Below are 21,566 nucleotides of genomic sequence, written 5' to 3' on the forward strand. Positions count from 1 at the left end.
GTGCATGACAGCAGCGCCCCGAGACCGCTCGGCTAATCCCGCGCGGCGTAATTTCTTCGTGGGACCAAACAGACGCAATTCCGACGGTGCGAGGTCCGGACTGTATGGTGGATGCTGGAGCACCACCTACCCAAATTTCGCTTTATGGTTGTGTATCAGTTTCTCAGGCACCCAGCGAACACCAACTTTATGAAATTTTAGGGTGTCGTGAAAAATATCGCACACCGCACCACGGGAAAGGTTGAGAACTGCTGCGATAGGGTTCGCAGTTGCACACGCCGATCGTTCAGAATTGCTGCCTCAATCGTTCCGGGGTTGCAGTTGTTACCGGTCACCTGGAGCGTGGCAAATCACTGAGGTTCACACGACTCTCTTGGAAGAATGCACACCACCTAGAGGAATTACTACAGTACATGCAGTCGTCCCCATACGACTACATACCACGCTTGTCCTTGCGAATTTCACTCGTTTTATGCTCTCTGGCTCCCAAATATTGGACTACGCTTAGCTGATCTTCACAGGTTGACGACAGTAACATGCACGCCATTTTTGTTTAGTAGTTCAGGCTTGTCTCGCTAGAGCTGCATGTGAAAACAAAATATCCTTTGTAGCGCAAACTTAAAACTATGTCGTCGTGAAATTTCAACATTCCAGCTGCAGTACGGGGGGAGAAAAAAATTATTTTGCATTGCTTTCCGATCTTCCCTCATTAATTTTTTTTTTAATTAGTTTTCGCTACCGTCCACGTATTGTACTTCCTGTTGTGCGTTTATCATACAGTTTGTGAGGTGCAACGTGTCTGTAATAATTGAAATTGAACTTTTGTCTTTACGCGACGTCTCTGGTCCCAAATAAAAGACAAATGGCTCTGAGCACTATGGGACTTAACATCTGGCATCATCAGTCCCTTAGAACTTAGAACTTCTTAAACCTAACTAAGGACATCACACACATCCATGCCCGAGGCAGGATTCGAACCTGCGGCCGCAGCGGTCGCGCGGTTCCAGACTGAAGCGCCTAGAACCGCTCGGTCACACTGGCCGGCAATAAAAGACATTTAAACAATCATCGGTACAAGTTACTTTTATTTTCCACGACGACGCGTTTCGAAGGCTTACACCGCTATGTTCTGGTTGATCAGTGGTTTAGCCGAGCATTTGCTTTCCTTTAACTTCTCTTTTATATCGTAAACAGTCGCAGTTTCAGATTGTCAGTCCAACATAGGCGAAGTAAGTATATGTTACGAAACTAGGAAAATACGGCTGTAATTCGAATATTCGTTGATTGATAAGAGAGTATACTACGCATTAAACTCAGGTATTGGCCACAATTTGCACGTGAATTAATGCGTGATGGTATACTCTCTTAAGAATCGTCGAGTCATCACATTACAGCTTTTTTTCACAGTTCTGAACGTAGACGTTAGAGAAAGTTATAACTTAAACTAGCGAACTTATCCCCTTCGCTGTCTTTTCACGGTAGCACTCAGTACCTACGCCAGAACGACACATTGGCGTACCGGTGATTCTGGTTACAGGCCACTGCGAAGAGTTTTGATTAAAATTGGGAGAACAACCGAATATCAACTCCAAATTCTAGTATCACTTAAGCGATTTAAGCAGCGCACGGCAGTAGAGTTCACTGGAGGCACGACTTAATCAACAAACGTCATCATAGATTGGCAAATTTGCACGAATTATTTATGAATTGTGTACGCAAACCTTCCCCGTGAATAGCTCATTGGTTAATGAAAAACGCATCAGAATTCCTACAGTATGTTATCCGTCAACCCCTCTTACATGGATACGGGACATGTCTCGGTATTACAATTTAAGAACAAGAAAAATAAAGTACTTCACATTTACAGGCTTGTAGGTCTGGTAAGATACGGACGGTACCGATAGTATTTATTTATGAAAAAAGCTGATGCTACACTATTCATTCATTTCTCACTCCCAGTCACTGTACACACTACGCACACATTGTTTCATAACACTATTTCGTGCACCGCAACTTCCTATTTTCTAGCCTGAAAAACTTAGTCAGCATCCCTCTGCAATGAGTGAGATGTTGAGCTCAGAAAAAGGATTTCTTCAGCAACATATGCTCATGTCGCAAATGACATTCTGTATGAGAAACGCACAACAGACCACTTAAGTAGTGACATGTTGGAAATATAAAAAGTAGAAGGTTTTGTATTTAATTTCATCAAAAACTATTTCAGAACAACATAACAAAATTACGTATGTTATTGAATAAAAGAAAATACACTGATGACGGTGAGCATCCGCCGAAACTAATTTGATGTAACCAAATAGTTTTTGCATCAACGTGGGCCCAGAAGTCCGATATTTTTTACGCCAGACACGAAGAAATCAGGATATATTCACTGAGATGGGCCAGGCCATAAACTATATACCTTTTTTTGTTTCTTGCTGCGATTTTGGGGAAAGGGGGATGATTTGTTCTTACAAGCTCCTGTAAAGTCAGGTCACTGGAATCTTAGAATGTTGTTCGACAGTTCGATGGGAATTGCTGCATAGCGCTAGAGTTGATTTTTTTTTTTTTTTTTTGCCGTGAAATACTTTAAAAAAGGTGCATCTCACTTTTTGTCAACCCTGTGTGAGACGCTGTGCCGGCGAGACCGACGTGGCGGGAGTGAGAGATGTGGTCGGGTGCCGGCGAAGTTGTGTTGCAATGCCGGACGGTGAGGTGAGGTGGGGACCAAGGCCGGAGGGAATTCCCTGCGGCCTGTCACACCTCCACCAGTCTGTTCCGCCCAGCTGATTGGCTTGCTCCCCTCAGCCTCCCGTTCTAATAACAACCACTGGTTCTCAGTTGAAGCACTATTATACTTGGACGACTCACAGTGCTCTGACCAGTTCGTTGACAAATATACCTCCTCCATTCCCCATGTCTGCATCTCTGTTTATTGTGTGCAGGCCATTGCACAGTGAACGGCGAAGGGTACGTTCTGCCAATATCAGCCCCTCCTCGTGCTGCATCGCGTTCTGAGATGTTTTTGAAATTAATTGTCATTTGGCAGCTAGCGGGCTGCACTTACCCGCTGACAATACAGCATTGGCAGCGGCTGCCTCTCGCGGTGCCCCTACTTTCGCTGCGCAAAGCGTTGAGCCTGCCATTTCTCAGATAGGAAAATATTTTGCTTATTTCAGGAAAGAACAGCACAGGTCATTGAAATTAATAACCGATCGTTGAGACACTTAGACACCCTGCAGTCATATACCAAACGTACAAGACATGATTTTCAAAAAATTTACGTGGGTTTTGTAGGAGTCGGGACAGAAAAGCGACTTTCCATCACCACGGAGAGCGGAACGCTTTAATGGCTACCCGCAGCTAGAACTTGAATTTGTATAGGATTGGTGACGCTGACGTTTCGTATGCGGTTTCGTCAACGGGGGCCCAAAGTTCTCGAGATTCGCAATATATGTTTTCCATTCGCCTTCTAAGCTACTCATTTGAGGCATTCGTTCGTTCTAATTCGTATCGCGGCGTTGACTCTTGCCTTGGCTACGATGTGAAAGACTGGATGTTTCTTACAAATATTTTTATCGGATGCTGCCGAAGTTCTCTCGCCCCTCAGTCTCTTTCCTGCACGTACCCATGACTGGGGATATTAATCGCTCAGTACATAAAATCAAATAAGGGAAAAAATTCTTACAAACTGCCGTATACTCGTTTAGAGAGCAGCTTCATCGGCGGGTAATTCCGAGTGATGCTGATTCTACCTCATAAATCATTTATGTACAGTATTATGCGAACATATGCAGCTTTCTTAGACTTGCTGAAGGAATGCCAGATATTACTTTTTTTTCCTCAGGTAGAAGACATGAGTTCTGTCACCTTAATATATTTTCCGCCTAGTTTATATATGGGGAAATATCGTATGACTTCGTTGCATCGTGATTATCGTATCTGGGAAGATATCGTATGACTTCGTAGCATCGTGGTTATCTGTGGACTGTAAAAATCGTACTATACTGAACGTCTTATGAATCTGGTCATTCCGTTGCATCTCCAGCCTGAAGATATCGTATTTGATAAAAGCCACTGATAAAAGCCACGAGTGGCGTTTTCCGAAGCCATGTTGCTGTTTTGCCCGTAGTGGTCCTCATCTCAGGAGAGTCGGTTGTGACGTGAAGCGTGTTATATTGGTATCAGCATCAGTGTTGGATGTGTCAGGGAGAGGGCGCAGTGAACAGCGGCTGCACCCGACGAAGGCGATGACGGGAGCCGTCGGCCCGCGCTGCGGCCGTACGTGGCACCTGCGCGCCGCGGCGGCGACATCAAGGGCCGCGCGTCCTTCCTGCGCTTCCGCCGGAGGTCCGCCGCCCAGCACGCACGCACTCGCGTTTTCCCCCCGCTAGCGCAAACGCAGGCCGCGTGTCTCGATCACGCTCTCGACCACAGAAATCTCTTTCAGTCTCTCTAGTACCGCCGTGCCTGCAAAACTTCCCGAGTGTTATAGAGAACTTCTTCGCCAGAAGTCACTTGCATAGAGCCACTGGCCGTGGAAGTGTGCTGAACTTGTCGGATAGATCTACGAAGCTGTGTCCTTAATCGCCTCCCATTGTAGGTCGCAAACAGTACAAATTGTTTTGTTTTATAGCTCTAGATTTTTCACTTGCAAGTTTTGTCCCGAATGTAACTTTTCGAGGATATATGAAGTGCTCGTGGAGCGGATACCGGAGTATTATACGTAAGGTGCAAGGTGAGCAGTGTGTACAGATAGCAAGCGCATCACGGAAGTTCGTAGCCTGAGACAACTCTAACTCTCTTACTTTTATTTAATTTCTGTGTTTATTATCGGGTGGTAATATTAACTGTGAAATACTGAATCAGAAGTTTTAAATAAGAAAAATACTATTTTTATTAATTACCGATCACATGAGAATAAACTAAAATTTTACACACATGCGAAATCCAAAAATTATATACCTCGGTAATACTGATTAATATCTAGAAATAAAAAAGTTTTTTATTTTCTATTAAATATTTCCCATTTTGCACCAGATTTTAATTTGTTGCCAAGACTTACTTTTTCATTCAATTATTAATTGAAAATAAAATGTTGTATTAAAAGATCGCGATACAGTCTTCTTTAATTAACATTTCCGTTTGTTAATGAACATGGAATTTCAGTAAGAGAATAGAAAATGATGCTAGGAGTGAGATTCGAACTAGCGAGTTAAACAGTACAAGAATTCCACGTTGCGTATGTAGCTACCGAGACACTGGACTCGCATTCGGGAGGACGACGGTTCAATCCAGCGTCCGGCCATCCTGATTTAGGTTTTCCGTGATTTCCCTAAATCGCTCCAGGCAAATGCCGGGATGGTTCCTGTGCAAGGGCACGACCGACTTCCTTCCCCGTCCTTCCTTAATCCGATGAGACCGATGACCTCGCTGTCTCGTCTCCTTCCCCAAACAACCAAAAAAAGCTACCGAGAATTATGTTAATAGACTCTTAAGTGTTTTGTACTTATTAGCACTGGGAAATTTCCTAATTCCGAAGTCGACATTTTAGAGTTTTCTGAGAATTTCGTCGTACTGATCTAGGAAATTTATGTCCGAGTTACTGACCTTCGGATACTATACGTACGAGGGAAATTGAAGAGAGCGAGTGCGCACGGCCCCCTTATAATATACAGTATATGACAAGAAAAGCAGTGGACTTAGAAAAGAACCTTGTAGCAACCCCCGCCCCCTTCTACCCAGCACTTTACAGCACGCTAGTCGTATTCAAATTGGTTTCCCGTTTGCGAACAGCAGAGGACGGTTATCTGCGACCTACTTCTTTGATAAGGAGGCGTTTTCCCAAATTAAACGGCGCAGAATTACAGTATTGGTGACAGATTGGAATTAACGCGACCCGCGCCGAAAGAATGGGATGTCATTTTAAAAGGCGAGGCGCAGCGTCGGCTGCGGGGGACGAGCGCGCGGCAGACGGTTGGCCGGTGGAGGAGCGTCCGCGGGCAGGCCAGGTGTCGGCGGAAGGAAGCGCCATCAGCATGCGCGCCGCGCCGCCCCCGCCTGCCGCCGTCTGCCGCTGCTGCTGCTGCTGCTACTGCCGGGCCGGTGGCCGCTGCCGCCAGCGCGCGCTTCTCCTGCCACGCTAATTGTCCACGTGGGCGGCCGCGCCGGCGCTCGCTTCCGCCTCGGACCACACCGCGCTGTCTTTGTACCAAACGTCCCTTCCCGTTAACGCTGCCCCTGGTCCCGACCAGGGGAAGGTCGGCCGGTGTCGGACACGTGAGCTTTTTCGAAATTATATTATTTTCTGAACGTTGCATCGAAACATTCTTCACACCAAACAGTACTACGATACTTGCTGAGGTAACAGGTCTGTAATTTGGCAATAAATAAATAAATAAAATGCATTGCTTATAAAATTCGATTTCATAAGAATATGCATTCTTTGATTTTTTAATACTATTTCCGCCCTTTACATTTTAGTCATTTGAAAGGTTGTCTCAAACATGAAGTTGTAATATGCAAAAAAAGTCATTTTTGCTGCGAAAGAAGTTTTAATTGAATAGGAAATGGTTATAAACTTGAAATTGTCCATCGGCTCACCTAGATTTTCAAAGAGACTGTCGACGTGTTTCTTGCTTAAACATGTCACTGTTACAAACTCGTGGACTCGACCGTCCTCAACCTTAAGTCTTCATGCCCTTTCATAAAATCATAGTAGACGTCTCTAGCCGCCTTTATTTTTGTCTGGCTGAATCGATACTCATTTGTACGTTAGATTTAAGAACTCATCTTTACTCAAAGGCGGAAGTTGGATGTTTACATTTTTATCTTTGTTCAGTACTGCCTGCTGTTCATTGCTGGAAGTTCTTTATGTTTTCAAGTCATCTGCTTTGTGCAGTACAATCCGATATAGCCTTGTCCGACATGTCACTGACAACTCGAACGTACCGGTGCGGCTCTGAGCACTATGGGACTTAACTACTGAGGTCATCAGTCCCCTAGAACTTAGAACTACTTAAACCTAACTAACCTAAGGACATCACACACATCCATGCCCGAGGCAGGATTCGAACCTGCGACCGTAGCGGTCACGCTGTTCCAAACTGACGCGCTTAGAACCGCACGGCCACACCGGCCGGCCGATGCGGTAAGGTTCCCATTGTTATTACTTGGTCTAGACATTGTCACAGCTATGTAGCACTAATATCATTTCTCTGCAAAGAGAAACGTAATATTTTTTTTCTTTCAAAACCGAGTGAGTGATCTTATTCCTAGCAGCACTTCCTTTTTATTTCTCTGAGTGGCGTGTCATTTCGCTACCCCTTACGCATATACTGGCATTTCATTTGGGTATGCGCTGTATTATGTTCATCGACCGCCAAAACACTTATACCGAGGTCATCTCCATCTTCCACAGCTCTTCCTACTTTAGTGATTAACAAGCCTTGTTCATTGAATACACAAGGCAGCTGTGAGAATACACGTCACGAATGGTAAAGCAGTGACTCGTAAATCACCTCGCTGTCAACTACATACTGTCATTCACTCTTGTCCATTTGTCTGTTTCGGCACCTATGAAACAAAATAGCACTAAGAAAATAAAAATTTCTGAATATTCCTTTGCCAAGTCAGCCCATGCCTGTCTAATAAAAGCTATAAAATTTTCATGGAGCTGATATGCAGTGGTGCTGTTTGGGCCACTGAGAGATGTAGGTCGTTAATAGAACATTTGGCGTAGATGCTTTTCATCGTCCTCCTTCGTGAAGAACATTTTGGGAAAGAAATAATATACCGTATTTTACAAACTGATTTCTTAACAACACTTCTACCTCTTGGATTCACATTTTCTCAACGTCAGCTCTGTCCCTCCTTCTCCTCTTTTCGTCCTCGTTTGACTTTATAACTGAAGCTTTCGAGCGGGACTCGTTTTCTGTGTTGTTGCGTTCTTGAACGCAGCCGTCCCTTGCCACGATACTTAGCTTACGTGTTGCAGCAGCCGTCATTACCGTTGTCTCTGACGAATAGTAAAATCCTAAGTATCTACATCCATGGCCAGACTCAAGCCACGGCAATTTATTTACTACCAAGAACCATGCGGAATGCCCTGATTCCTGTTCGATTTGATTACTACTGATGTTTCCCGGTACATCGCTGCAGATGATTGCAACCTACGAAATAGCACCGTTTCGTTCAGCACGCTGATGTTCCCTCTGCACAGATACGCGATTTTACACATATTCGAAACCGGAAACTGACTGTCCAACTGTAGATTTGAGAACTGTGCGTCAGATAGTTGTTTGGCAGATGTTACATTAGACAGTAGCAAGGCGGAGAACGAGCCGTAGTCACCGGCAGTTGCATCAAGTGCCGGCCGTAACTCCATTAGCTGAACCTGGCACTCACTATATCAGATGGTTACGGCCCAGACCATCGTGTTAGTCACAACTTATACCCACCGTTACAGCATCAGGCCGACCGCGCCTCTCATGACCTGTCATCAGCAGTGCACTCCGTTACGCTGGCCAGTAAAGTTGCCGCCATATCTGACTTTGTCTTCAAATACGAATATATGGATACTGCACGTTTCAGTTATTACTAACGTATCGTAATTAGACGATTTTGACAGTTTCAAGTAATGAACCAGACTAATCTGTTACATCATACATACCTTATTTATTTTTAAAACTCTCTTGCACACATACTGAAAACAACAGCTGGATATTTTATAGTCGTTTTCGAAAATATACACTTAGAATGCACAAGCGAAAACAGTACCGGAAAAAAAGACACGTAGTGGTATATTGTATTGTGTGTTGAACCGGGGACGTAGAAACAACGGAGAGGCTTCGTCCCGCCATAGCCCTCAGTGGTTCACAACCCCACAGCAGGCCACAGCAGTCCACCCACCCCACCGCCGCCCCACACCGAACCCAGGGTTATTGCGCGGTTTGGCCCCCAGTGGAACACCCCCCCCCCCATCCTCCCCCCAGGAACGTCTCATACCAGAAGAGTGTAACCCCAAATGTTTACGTGGTAGAGTAATTGTCGTGTACGCGTACGTGGAGACATTGTTTGCGCAGCAATCGCCGACATAGTGTAACTGAGGCGGAATAAGGGGAACCAGCCGCATTCGCCGAGGCAGATGGAAAACCGCCTGAAAAACCATCCACAGGCTGGCCGGCACACCAGACCTCGACAGTAATCCGGCGGGTGGATTCGTGCCGGGGACCGGCACGCCTTCCCGCTCGGAAAGCAGCACGTTAGAGGTGGTATATTAATCGTCGATAAAAACACTATGTATCTGAAGATTCGCATCTTATGGCAGGGCTTCACAGAAAGTGGATGAAAATTATGTAAACGCATTTTTTTAAACAAAATGTTGGTTATTTTTCGCTTCACAGTGATTCTTCCACCCCTTTTTGCAGTGTAATCTTCCTAGGCTAGAGAGGATGTTTATTGATGGGCAGAAGCAAACGTCGGATAAAAATTTTGGAAAAATGTCGTAACCTATAAAAACAAATGCCCTCACTACAGAAAGTAATCAAAACTATTTCCAATCATTTTATATCGGAAGTCATGCGTACTAGGAACCCAGCCACATGAGTAGTTTTCAATAAAATCAGCAAGATCTGAGTAATTAAGCTGTGATAGAATCCGGTGAGAGTTTTTCGTAATCTGCGTTTCAGATCTTTGTTGGTACGACTGCAGTAAATCGGGTTTCGTTCAAACCTGAAGTTCGCACTTAGCTAGTCTTCCCGAGGGAACCATAGCCATCCCACGGGAACCATCGAAATACCAGACACCTGGTATGAAACGGTCCTGCTCCTGCTAGAGCACTTGGGAGAAGTGCATTTCCAGTAGTTCGCACACAGTGTACGATGGAGCCGGGCGTGTATTGCATGTCGATCGGCCAGGCCGATGCACACTTCGCGTTCATCCTGTAGATATGAGAGTGAGTGAGGTCTGTGCACGGAAGTAGTTTGCCTTGCATCTTATTGTGTTAAAAGAAATCCATCGATATTTGTGTACTTCCCGTTTAGAGACTTAGTCAAAGAATGTAATTCTCTTTCTCCCCCCACCTCTCTGTCTCTTTCGTGTACTGTTCATACAGTTTTATCCTCATTTTAATGTTAACGAGGGAATGTGTTTATAATTTTAGTATATAAATTTTGCGAACACTGGCTTCATCTCCCTTCTGTCAAACATGTTTAGTTTTTTTGTATCATAGTTTCTAGTTGTTAAGCCGTAAAGTACTGTTGGGCGAAACATGTCAGTCATAGATATTTATCCGCGTTTAGTATAACAAATTTTAGAATCTTCGCCATTGTGTGTGGTGACAATTCATCCCCGTATTTGATATTCTGCTCTGATTTTTCCACTTGCAGACGGTAGAGGCTTATATTGTTCCTTCCAAGGCATCAGCACATAGTTCTTATTACCTCGTTGATCTGCAGGCCTAATTTCGCCGCTTGTTGCCTTCGTAGGCTTGGAATTTATGATTCTCTCTCAGTTCTACGGCATTCAACTGTCGGCCACCGGCTCATCTCATGACCAGTTTCAGCACTAAATTGATTAAAAGCGGAGATATTGCCTTACCCTTCGAAGAAGCCATTCCCAATATTTAGGGATTTAAGGGAAAACCCAGATCTGGTTGGCCGAAACGGGATTTGATCCGTCGCCCTCCCGAATACGAATCTGGGGTCTTAACCACTGCGCGACTTATTAAAGTTATTAGCGATTCTTGTGTGCACTGTGCTACAACGATCAACATTGTAGAGGTACTTAGCTGGCCGCTGGTTAGGAGTTGAAAGTCAGCTGTGAGGGCGGCGAATGATTCACGGCGGCACGACGGCCGGCGCTGGCGCGATCGATGTCCGCTGTAGCGGCCGTGAGTCAGCCGCGCGGATATCGGCGGCCAAGGCCGCGCCAGCGCCTCGCCTCGCTTCGGGGAAGCGGGCCCGCGCCTCTGGGAACCGTGGCGCGTAAACACGGGCTGCGCAGCCACGTGGGCCGGAGGCGGCAGTACCTGGCGAAACGCCTGTCGTCTCGGGGCTTCCGTAGGATCTGCGGGCGGACTCGGCGCACTCTTAGCGCCGTGTGGCGTGCGAGACACATACACCTCCTCCGAAAAGTTTATTGACAGACCCGGACTGACACTATCATGCTAAATAAGGGTCGCTAGCCTTTTTTCGGGCCACGAGACAGGGTTAAAATGTCTCTGTTCTGTACCACTAATTAACCTCCTGTCGCAATCCAGCTACTGTTAAGAGATTCTTATATACGACCCCTGGATTAGAAAGCGAGTACAGCGCTGTAGCGTCCCCCTTAAGTAGCTCCTCCCTAAACGAGGGCCAAGTTAAAACGGAGAAGGACACAGGCAAGCCGGCCGGAGTGGCCGTGCGGTTCTAGGCGCTACAGTCAGGAACCGCGTGACCGCTACGGTCGCAGGTTCGAATCCCGCCTCGGGCATGGATGTGTGTGATGTACTTAGGTTAGTTAGGTTTAAGTAGTTCTAAGTTCTAGGGGACTGATGACCTCAGAAGTTTAAGTCCCATAGCGCTCAGAGCCATTTGAACAATTTGACACAGGCAAAAACACTAGAAGTTTCCACTGTGCCAAATGGAATTTTCTGTCTTCTATAAGACATTACCAACCCCTTTAATTATTTTCAAAACGAAAATAGAAATAAAAACTTAGTCAAGATAGCTATTTTATAGAATTTATTTCGATTACATGTTCCGGCAAACATAGTTGCCATCTTCGGAACGTAGTCTGCTGGAACAGGTAATCTGAATAAATGCGATCTTGGATGTCAGAAGTTTGTTACTTCTCTTTAGGGTTCCATGTCACAATCTGCACAGACGGAGCCCTTGCAGGATCGCCCTGATGTCCGTCTTTCTGTCGTTCTGTTTGTCCGACTGTTAGGAACCCTTTTTCTCAGGAATGGTTACACGTTTCAGTTTCAAATTATTGTATATTAGACTCTATGGTCCCTTGGCAGTGTAAAAGTATTAATCTTTTAATTTAATTAAATAAAAAAATACTGCCGTTTATGTCACATAATTTGATATTCGAAAATTCACTCATCAAAACCTATAAGACACCTCCCGTTGCCCTGTAATCGTAACATCTGGCAAGAAGCAAAGATTCACAGTACAAATAAAGGGAAAAACCGGAAATCCTTAATTTGAATTATATCACACGAAAAAAATTGTCATTTGTTATCCGACTTCACACTTCATATTAAAACCTTCTCGAAAATGTTGGAAATCTCTGGGACCAGTGTCATGCCAGTATCAATGTCAATAACAGGCAAAAATTGTCAGTATCCTCTGTTCCCGGAATGAATAGCCTGTTAACATATGTAACTAAGTTCGTACCGAACTCTCAGTGCGCAAGTCTTCCTCGCACCTGGCCAATGTATTTTTCATATTAATCTAGATCGCCCCCATAAATGAAGAATGGCAGGCATAAACAATATACTGTCAAAATCATGATTCCATATAACTACCGGCCGCGGTGGCCGAGCGGTTCTAGCCGCCTCAAACCGGAACCGCGCGACCGCTACGGTGGCAGGTTCGAATCCTACCTCGGGCATGGATGTGTGTAAGGTCCTTAGGTTCGTTAGGTTTAAGTAGTTGTAAGTTCTAGGGGACTGATGACCTCAGATGTTAAGTCTCATAGTGCTCAGAGCCATTTGAACCATTTACGAACGCTCGTAATACTCGCTTTAAGATGCTGTTTACTCTTGGAAAATCAGTTGCCTTTGAACCGGCGCTGGCATTCAGTACGGCGCAGCCTTTGCCCGAACGCTTTCCCCACTCCCTGTTCGATGACTGCCCGTTGTTCACATAAGCAGTATTACGATGCTGTTCTGCTGTATGCCCATCTTTTACATTCACTCGAAAACTAGTGTGGTATTGCGGCTTTGTCTGCTGTGGTAATTTAGTATTTGCAGTGCAGTTTCTGGATCAGATAGTTCCAGCGCGATTGGTGCTATGTTTTTCCAGTCATACATCAACGCTGCAAGTCCGACTGTTAATTGTGGCGTCATGATAGAAGCTAAGAATGTATAGGACCCTGGCGGTTCAAAGGTCGGAGAAAGACCAGAGCGTACCACATGTAATAGTCGGGGCTTGTGGCTGTGTTGTCTGCCGCCGTGGGTGTGTGCAGCCGGCGGCATCTGACGTCAGCCGCACTCACAGCCAGGTGCGCTGTGCCGCATGCAAGCGGCGTTTGCTCTCCTGACTCAGGTCTGGGCAAACGCGCCGCCATCCGCAACAACTGCCGCTATTGTCTGCTGCTGAGCTGGCCGCTCCGGAAGCTGCTGCTTCACTCGGCCTCACTAAAACGTCTGGCCCTTTCCCACGTACTCTTTTCCTTCAGTTGGAAGAGCTGTGTGATACTGGATGCCGGTTTGACTGTATAAGTGAACGAGTTTTAAGGGAGTTAAGCCGAGTGACTGGATAACGCTACCAAATGCACTGCCGGCGGTCGCGGTGACGGTCAGCGTGTCTCCTGGGCTTTAGGCAGCCCGGAGGACGGCCTGTTCCAGCCTGACGTCAGCTCGCGAGCGCGGCGCTCGCACACAATGCTGCGGCGCGGCGCCGGCTAATGAAACGTGAAATGCGACTTACGTAAGGCGAGGCGGTCACCGTCTGCTGTCACCGTCACCTCCCTGCTGCACCGGCCTGTTACAGGATGCATGCCAGCGTACCTCACTGCAGCAGGCAGCGCCACTCGCTCGAAGCTGAAACGGGACACGTGTTTGAAGGACAGACATCTCACAACCTTCGATAGCAGAACCTTAGTGATCGGCGAAAAGAAGGCAAGCAAGGACAAGGTGTAGGTCTTTAGGCTTTCCCAGCGAGGCGTTGTTGTCTTGGAAAATAGGGTTTTCTGTACGTAATCCGCGTCGTAGGCCTCGGGGTGCACCGGATGAAGATTGCGATTTACGCAATCGAAATATCGTGCAAGTACTATCCGGATTACTGGCAGAAAACCCGATTTTCCAAGATGAAAAGGACAACATAACTTATGTCATCGATTATGCCAGTCACATTTATTGTAGACCCCTAGGGAAGGAAAGGTTCGGCGAATATTCTTGTTGATAAATAGAAGGCGAGTAATTATTACCATGTACCTTTGGTTACATTTGTTGTCCTGATAGAGTATCTACAAAGATAGCGTAGTTTCCGCTCTTAATGTGGGAGAATATGTTTGTCGGATGGTTCCACTTGGTTGTGGAATGACCCGTAACACTGCAGAGGACTTTTTTCTTACATTCCCTCACATTCGCATCGCGTCGATGGTGGGAATATCAAGTTACATTACTCCGATGATTTCGCAGTGGCGTTCAAACCAAATCAGCGTGAATGGGTGTAAGTTTTAAGTTTCAAACTGCTGTATCACATACCGAATTCCGCAAACCAAATAGTTATTTGTTTAGTTAGTGAAATAGCCACATTTTAAGACAATTCACAGACTGACAAATTCTCACTACGAACTTAGAAACCGAAGTCATAGGTCAAGCGTCATTTCACTGCATTCGGGAGAAGAAAATTCGATCGGTTAGATGTAATAATCTGTGCAGAAATCAGCAAGGCTTTGTATTGACATACAAATATTCTAACACAGTCATCACATACCGAAGCGAAAACTCATGTAGCTGTAATGTGTCATTGAACTTCACGTTCAAGATACAGGCTGCTTAAACATCGCCATTAATTTATATGAAAAAGGTTACACAATAACGTTTGCTTTCGTAAGTGGGCATGCCCAGGGGCTTTTTACCTTGTAAAGTTCGTAAGTGTAGTTTATTTCCGAATATATAGAATAAAATAATGTCGTATTTCACCCCTAAATGTACTCAAATAGCATAAAAGAGAATATCAGTAATTATTGCAAACCATATGGCGTTGAAGAACCTTTTCCCGGGCTTGGGACTAAATTGTCTCCCCTGTAAAAAATTAGTGTAAGGAATTGACTGTATTCGAAACTAGATTCCTTATATATACGCACCACCCAAGTGTGGTACAAAGTATTTCGGAGCACTGAGTCCAAGTCCCTTGAGGTTTAAATACGTCAGTGTTTGTTCGTAAGGGGTGAACGTGGCATACAAATTGTGGTTGAGAAGTGTTTCTCCACTTAGTGTGCAGGACTTCTCCATACTGCGAGTAGTTTCTGGAATACGTTGACGATAGATGCGAACGTCGCGTATCAAACTGGCGACTTCGAAACAGGTCTGCAAGTGGGGGAGTGAGGCAGTGGCGAATTACCGCTTGGTTGGGTCACGCCCGCTCGCCCGCGCCACCAGTCTATATTGACGAGCTGATCTGGCCGCTGAGGCATTCGTCTGGCCGCTAGCGAGCACTACCGCCTGTCGGGCCATGGCTGCAGCCTTCTGGACCAGCTCTTCGTCTGGCCATGGCGTCTAGGAAACGTACCGTTATCATCCGCTACTAATGGCGCTTTGGTCGATAGCTCGTATCCAGTACCCTGTCCTCTGTTTTATGGAAATATGCAGACTCTAATACTGAGTCATTAGTTATGCCTGTTTCTGGTTTCCTACATTTCTTGGCTTTCTTGGTATAAGCCCGCATCTTTCTTCAGTATCGCGTCATTTTTCTCTCGTTCGATCGAGCGGACCGATCGTATTTATTCCTGATTGCAACGGAGTGCAGAGAGAGGTATTACAGTCAACCTTGGACACTTTCAGTTCTCTCACGTTGCAACAATCTGCTGACTGCCAAGACTTGGTGCACATGCACCATCTTATAGTTCGTATGAGAAAGAACCCAGTTGTGTATGTTGCTGCAGGTACATAATAAACTTCGAGAGTCTGTTACATCGTTTAAATACGTAAGGTAAAACAACTCCGCTGTTAGTTCCTGAGGACCGCGCGATACCTGCCGGCCGCCGTGTCATCCTCTGCCTTAGGCGTCAGTGAATGCGGTATGGAGGGATATGTGCTTAGCCTCCCGCTGTCCCGGCCGTTGTCAGCTTTCCTTTGATACTTATCATTAACCTCAGTTGACGTCAAGAGGCGTAGTGCATCTCGCTCCAGTCTTCCCACAAAGCAAAAATTCTTCGAACCGAACCTAGTTCCTCTACATGGTAGTCAGGTACGCTGACAATTCCGCCACAGAGGCGGATGTAAATACGTGGACTAATACTGTTACTACGTCGAATAGATATGAGATGGAGCTAAGACATGCAATCCTTTATTTCCAAAGCGAAAGAGAGATTTTGATTTGTTCAGAGTTCTGGCAACGCGTGTGTTATGGAAAACGCATGAAGGACTCAGGCATCACCTGTTATAAAGCACTGCTGCAGTGTTGAGTGTCCTTATCAGTTCGGAAACGGCGAAGAAATCCAGAAGGTCGGTACAGGGTATTCGAAAATGTGACAAGAGGCTTGAACGTAGTCTGGCGAAACGTTGCTGGAGAAAAACAAGTATTTGAGTTAAACTGTGTAACCGTTTACTGCCTCAGTCGTATATATCGCATAGGGGTCGTGAGCCTAACGTAAGGTAATTTAGGACGTGTACAGAGGCAAGCAGACAGTAGCCTTCCTATGGATATGGATCTGTAAACGATCGGAATGTGACAGATTACTGTCCGCCATGCACTGTACATTTATTTTCCGACGTTATCTGTAGATGTGCAGGCGGACGCTCTTTTCTTTAGTCTCAGTTTGCCTGATCTTGGACATCCCGCTAACATGATTTAATTCAGTTGGAAATATCGCACTGCAGTACTGAATTCTTGACACTAGTCGATTCTGTAGTATTTGTCAGTGCTCGAAAATTTTCTCTCCTTTTCATGCGAGTGTTGAAACTTCCTGACAGATTAAAATTGTGACCCGGACTGGGATTCGAACCTAGGACCGTTGCCTTTCGTGCAGTCGAATTTCGGTCCGACGCATATTTAATCTGCCTGGTAGTTTCAAATCAGTACATACTGCGCCGCAGAGTGAACATTTGTTCTATTCAAAAATGTTCAAATGTGTGTGAATTTGTAAGGGACCAAACTGCTGAGGTCATCGGTCCCAAGACTTACACACTACTTATGCTATGAACAGCACACACACCCTTGCCCGAGGGAGGACTCGGACCTCCGGCGGGAAGAGCCGCGTAGTCAGTGACATGGCGCCTCTAACCGCGCGGCCACTCCGCGCGGCAACATTCGTTCTGAAAGTGCTGTTTGTCAGATGGCAGACTGCCTATTACGGAAACATAAATGTTTCAACGGTAGCGATGACGTGTGAGATGTTAGACGCCAATCACGAGCACAGACATGGTCGTCTGTGCCGGCAGTCGGCCGGTGTGGCTGGGGGACGCAGACGGCGTGTCGCCGCGGGCTGGCTATCTGTCGCGGTGTCCCACGCGTGCCCAGCAACAGGTGGCGACGAAACCGGAGCCCGGCCGCACGCAGCACATTGCTGCCCGCTGACGTCTGGCGCAGCTGTGCGCCCGCGCCTCGGCAAGCCGGAATCCGCGCTCAGCGCCCGGCTCTTCTTTCCATTCCTGCCGTTTCCATCTTGCCAGAGACAGCCACCGACGTCCCCAGGAGTTCTGTCGCGGCTTTCACTTCGGAAAATAGCAGCACGTGGATGAACCGATTAAATCCCAAAAGCAGGCCTCGTGACGTTTCCTATCACATCTGTCTTTCTCTGATGAAAATATCTGACCTTAAGCTTTTCGAGTAACCTGGACACGAGAAGGGCAAAGTTCATCTCTATTTCCTTTCTTTTCTTAACTGTTTAAATATTTCTGATGTGTTTATTGTTCTTCCTCTAATGATGGTCACTCAGGCCGCTGTTTTTTTTTTTTTACCTCCCATTTGTATATTGTTGGTAACGACACTGGGACAGTATGCCACAGAAATCAGCTAATACTGTTTTCCTTACTTTCTTCGATCGTCGAAACTGCTTGCTGAAAGTTTTCTCCATGTTGGTCGCTTACAGCATCGCAGTTTTGCCGGGAGACACTCCAATCTTTAGCACATTTCACTTTAGTGTGTCATAGCATTGCAAAACATTTTTCCGCTAGATAATTACGTTGTTGACAAGAGGCGAAAAAAGGAATTACAGCCTAAATTCTCATCGCACGCGAAAGTATTGAGATGGCCATCTGTAAATAGTCTGCGCATCTGTAGAACAACGAAAACTACTACCTATATTTTGGTATAACTGACGTGGAAATTCGTGTGATTCTTCATTTTTATGCGTGCCCGGAACAGAATTTTGAAATTTCAGAAGATGGCCAGAGCGTAAAACTTTCTGGGTTCTACCACATGTGAAAATTTGAAGACAGTTTCAGAAAAACATAATGATTTGAGACGTGAACCGACAACCACGTGTTCGTTGAAGTAGCTGTGATGGGAAGATCTCAGGTTGTGCTGATTTTAAGCCGGGCGGGGTGGCCGAGCGGTTCTAGGCGCTACAGTCTGGAACCGCGCGACCGCTACGGTCGTAGGTTCGAATTCTGCCTCGGGCATGGATGTGTGTGATGTGCTTAGGTCAGTTAGGTTTAAGTCGTTCTAAGTTCTAGGGGACTGATGACCTCAGAAGTTTAAGTCCCATAGTGCTCAGAGCCATTTCAACCATTTGTGCTGATTTTAGCTTTATCTGGCTTGCTACTATTTCAGTCGTATGCTGTACGACCCAGCGGCCAACTGAACATTTCACCCATAAATGATAATTAAATTGGAATGTATGTAGTGTCTGCGTGCGGCACTCATATGAGTTTTCGGGAACAGAACAGCTGATCTGCTCGCTCTCTAGCAGCCCTCTCCACTGAAGCTAAAGGAGACCAGGAAAATGGCTCACGTGTCTTAGCTCTTCGTACGTGGTGCAAGACAGTAGCCACCGCCTCCTGGTCTCTGTATTTTTTTAATTGTTAACCTTTTTATAAATACTGGTTATCACACCGTTCCATCAAAAGAAATAAATCTTATTTCACATTAGCTGCTGGAATAATGTAAGAAGCTGTTGAGACGTCAGTTAGTCCTCGATTCTGAAGACCCAAGTAAAGTGATTGCGTGTAGGTGGACATTCCCTTGCTAGCAGTCCGGTCAGCAGTTTTTCCCCGTGCCATCTCGCTCGTCCTCCCTTTACGGCTGAACGTGACATTTCGTAGCATTACGGGCGACACACTTTTCGCCGTTGTTTTTCTCGCCTTTCAATGAGATTCAGAGCGTTGCTCTAATACGGTGTTTACGCCGCTTCTTTTCCTAACTGTGGCAGTCGGTGACGCACGTCGTCTAAATGTTGGGGATTCCTGCAGTCAGCCTCCTGACATTTCACGGAGGCTTGCGCTCTGGCACGCTTAGGTTGCCACAGTTTCGAAACCTGTTCGATTTCTTTTCGAATTCTGCCAGACAGTGTTGCTTGCGTCCGCTTAAAAGTTCGAACTGAGCGAACTGACGGAATCAGTTATGTGCAAGGGTCTCCCTTCCGCCGGAGGCCCGAGTCCTCCCTCGGGCATGGGTGTGTGTGTTGTTCTTAGCATAAGTTAATTTTGAGTAGTGTGTAAGTCTAGGGACCGATGACCTCAGTAGTTTGGTCCCATAGGAATTCACACACATTTGAACGTTTTGCAAGGGTCTTGTTGGCGGGCAGGTAGATAAGTCATACGCGCCGGGCTAAAGCGTAGCTGCTACCAGTGGTACACTTGACGGAACTATTTAGAAAGATAGTCAGGACCACTTAAAAAATTTCATAGCTTTATGAATAAGCGTAGGAAAAAGCTCAATAAATCGTTGTATTTTATTTTCCTGTTTAAGACCAATACTTGCCGGATCTACAGTTCCATTTCCAATGACCACTTGGGTGTTACATCTGCTAGTTTTATATTGTCGAAAGAAGTTAAGACAGCGATTTACTAGCAAAAATATCCATAACGTGTAAGTTACAGTCACGAGCAGCTCTTGACCAGATGTGTCTTATTAACGCTCAGAATTGCAACACGGAAGGAGTTAGCTTACGCGTAGGTGTTGTGTGTGAGAAATGCGGCTGGGACCCTCCGCCGGTGCGGATGTGTGTGCGCCGGGCACGGCTCCCGGATGCTGGCCGGACACCTGGCGGGGGCCGGCCGTCACGTGCCAGGCCGCATTCACCCCGTCTCGTCCCCTCGCGGCACGCCTAATGAATCCCCGATAGCCCGCCTGCTCGCTATCCTACTTATTTCGCCGCAGCCTTTGTGCCCCTTGTCAGTCGTAGAGCCGGCGGGCCGCCTTGTCTGCCGCCTCTCGACTTCCGGTTACGTGTGGGCGGATCCCTGCTGTACACTGTGTGTTTCATGACGTGCTCAGCGGCGCTCTAGTTCCGCTTCGGACATCACACCCAGTAACAGCACCATACCCTCGTGCAGCCTCCTTTTGTTACGGTGTCTAGTTCGTTTCACGTCAACTCTGACGTAATCTTGTTCATTTTTACATTCTGACGTGTTTGACGTAGAGAACATTGTGAATAAGAAACCGACACGATCTTTTGATCGACATAGCTGGGGGGGCTGGGCGTCTATTCTGCTTGAAGGCATTAAGACTTCCGTGGAAATTTTATCTCTTGTTTGGTTGCTGTCATTGCCTTCTTGACAGATAACATGCTATCATGCACTGCTCTCTGTTGGTACCAAGACTTCCGAACTAGAACTAACTAGAGAAATGAACTTACGTCGTACCTGCATGTGTAATTAATAAACAAAACTTGTATACACACGCCGTATTTATTAAGACATGACCCACAGCCTAAGCACATCGTTAAAATACAGCCCAACAATTAATTATGTCCACACTCTACCGTAGCATGGAGGTAAAAACAAACCGTACACTAGTGCAAATTTCTTCACTTCTTAAATTAAGTGAAATTATTGCAGCAGTCTCTGGATAAGTATTATTACGGCAGCTGAAGGCCGCTCCACTTACGTCTTAGAGCCTAAATGAAAGTTATTAATAATAGCAAGTAGTCGTCTGGGAATGATACAGCAGTGATCCGCCCGTTTCAGTTGAATTAGTCTCACTGAAATGAAATCTGTGGAGCTCATTGAAGATTGATGAAGATTCGACGGGTTGCTAGTCCCTGTTCCAGTGTAATAGATATGCCATGACACACACTGATAAAATCATGTCATTGCATCTTCATTGGTTTCATACGTATTACGTACCACCATTCATCTACTGTCAGTCAAATTGATATATATTCCTTGTGGAAGAGTAAGCCACGGTTCGGCATAATATCCGTTCCGTTTTCCTAGTGACCTCTTCGGGAATGCAGAACCGTCTGTGTTTTTTTTTTCTGAAGCAATTGCAAGAAAAGTAGTTACAACGAAAGTTTGAGACGGGCCTGGATGCGTGCTCAGATAACATAAAGGTTAAGGTGACTGCCCCGAAATCCGGATTCGAATCCCACCCTTGCATAAATTTTCATTATTCTCGACACATTAATTGACCACGTAACAATTCCACACTTGATACCGGATTTTATTTGCACACTCTCAATATTACTAGAGCGAGAAACAACGTCAATGACAATTTGTACTTTACAGCAGAACGAAGTTCAGTAGG

At 45.9% G+C, this 21,566-nt stretch overlaps 1 protein-coding gene across 2 annotated transcripts in view; it reads left to right on the forward strand.

Annotated features, from left to right (window-relative positions):
* LOC124612618 overlaps window positions 1-21,566 on the forward strand; it is a 55,489-nt gene that overhangs the window by 12,432 nt on the left and 21,491 nt on the right. The window lies entirely within an intron of this gene.

This window comes from Schistocerca americana, chromosome 4 (genome assembly GCF_021461395.2).
Source record: "Schistocerca americana isolate TAMUIC-IGC-003095 chromosome 4, iqSchAmer2.1, whole genome shotgun sequence".
NCBI classification, from domain to species: Eukaryota; Metazoa; Arthropoda; class Insecta; order Orthoptera; family Acrididae; genus Schistocerca; species Schistocerca americana.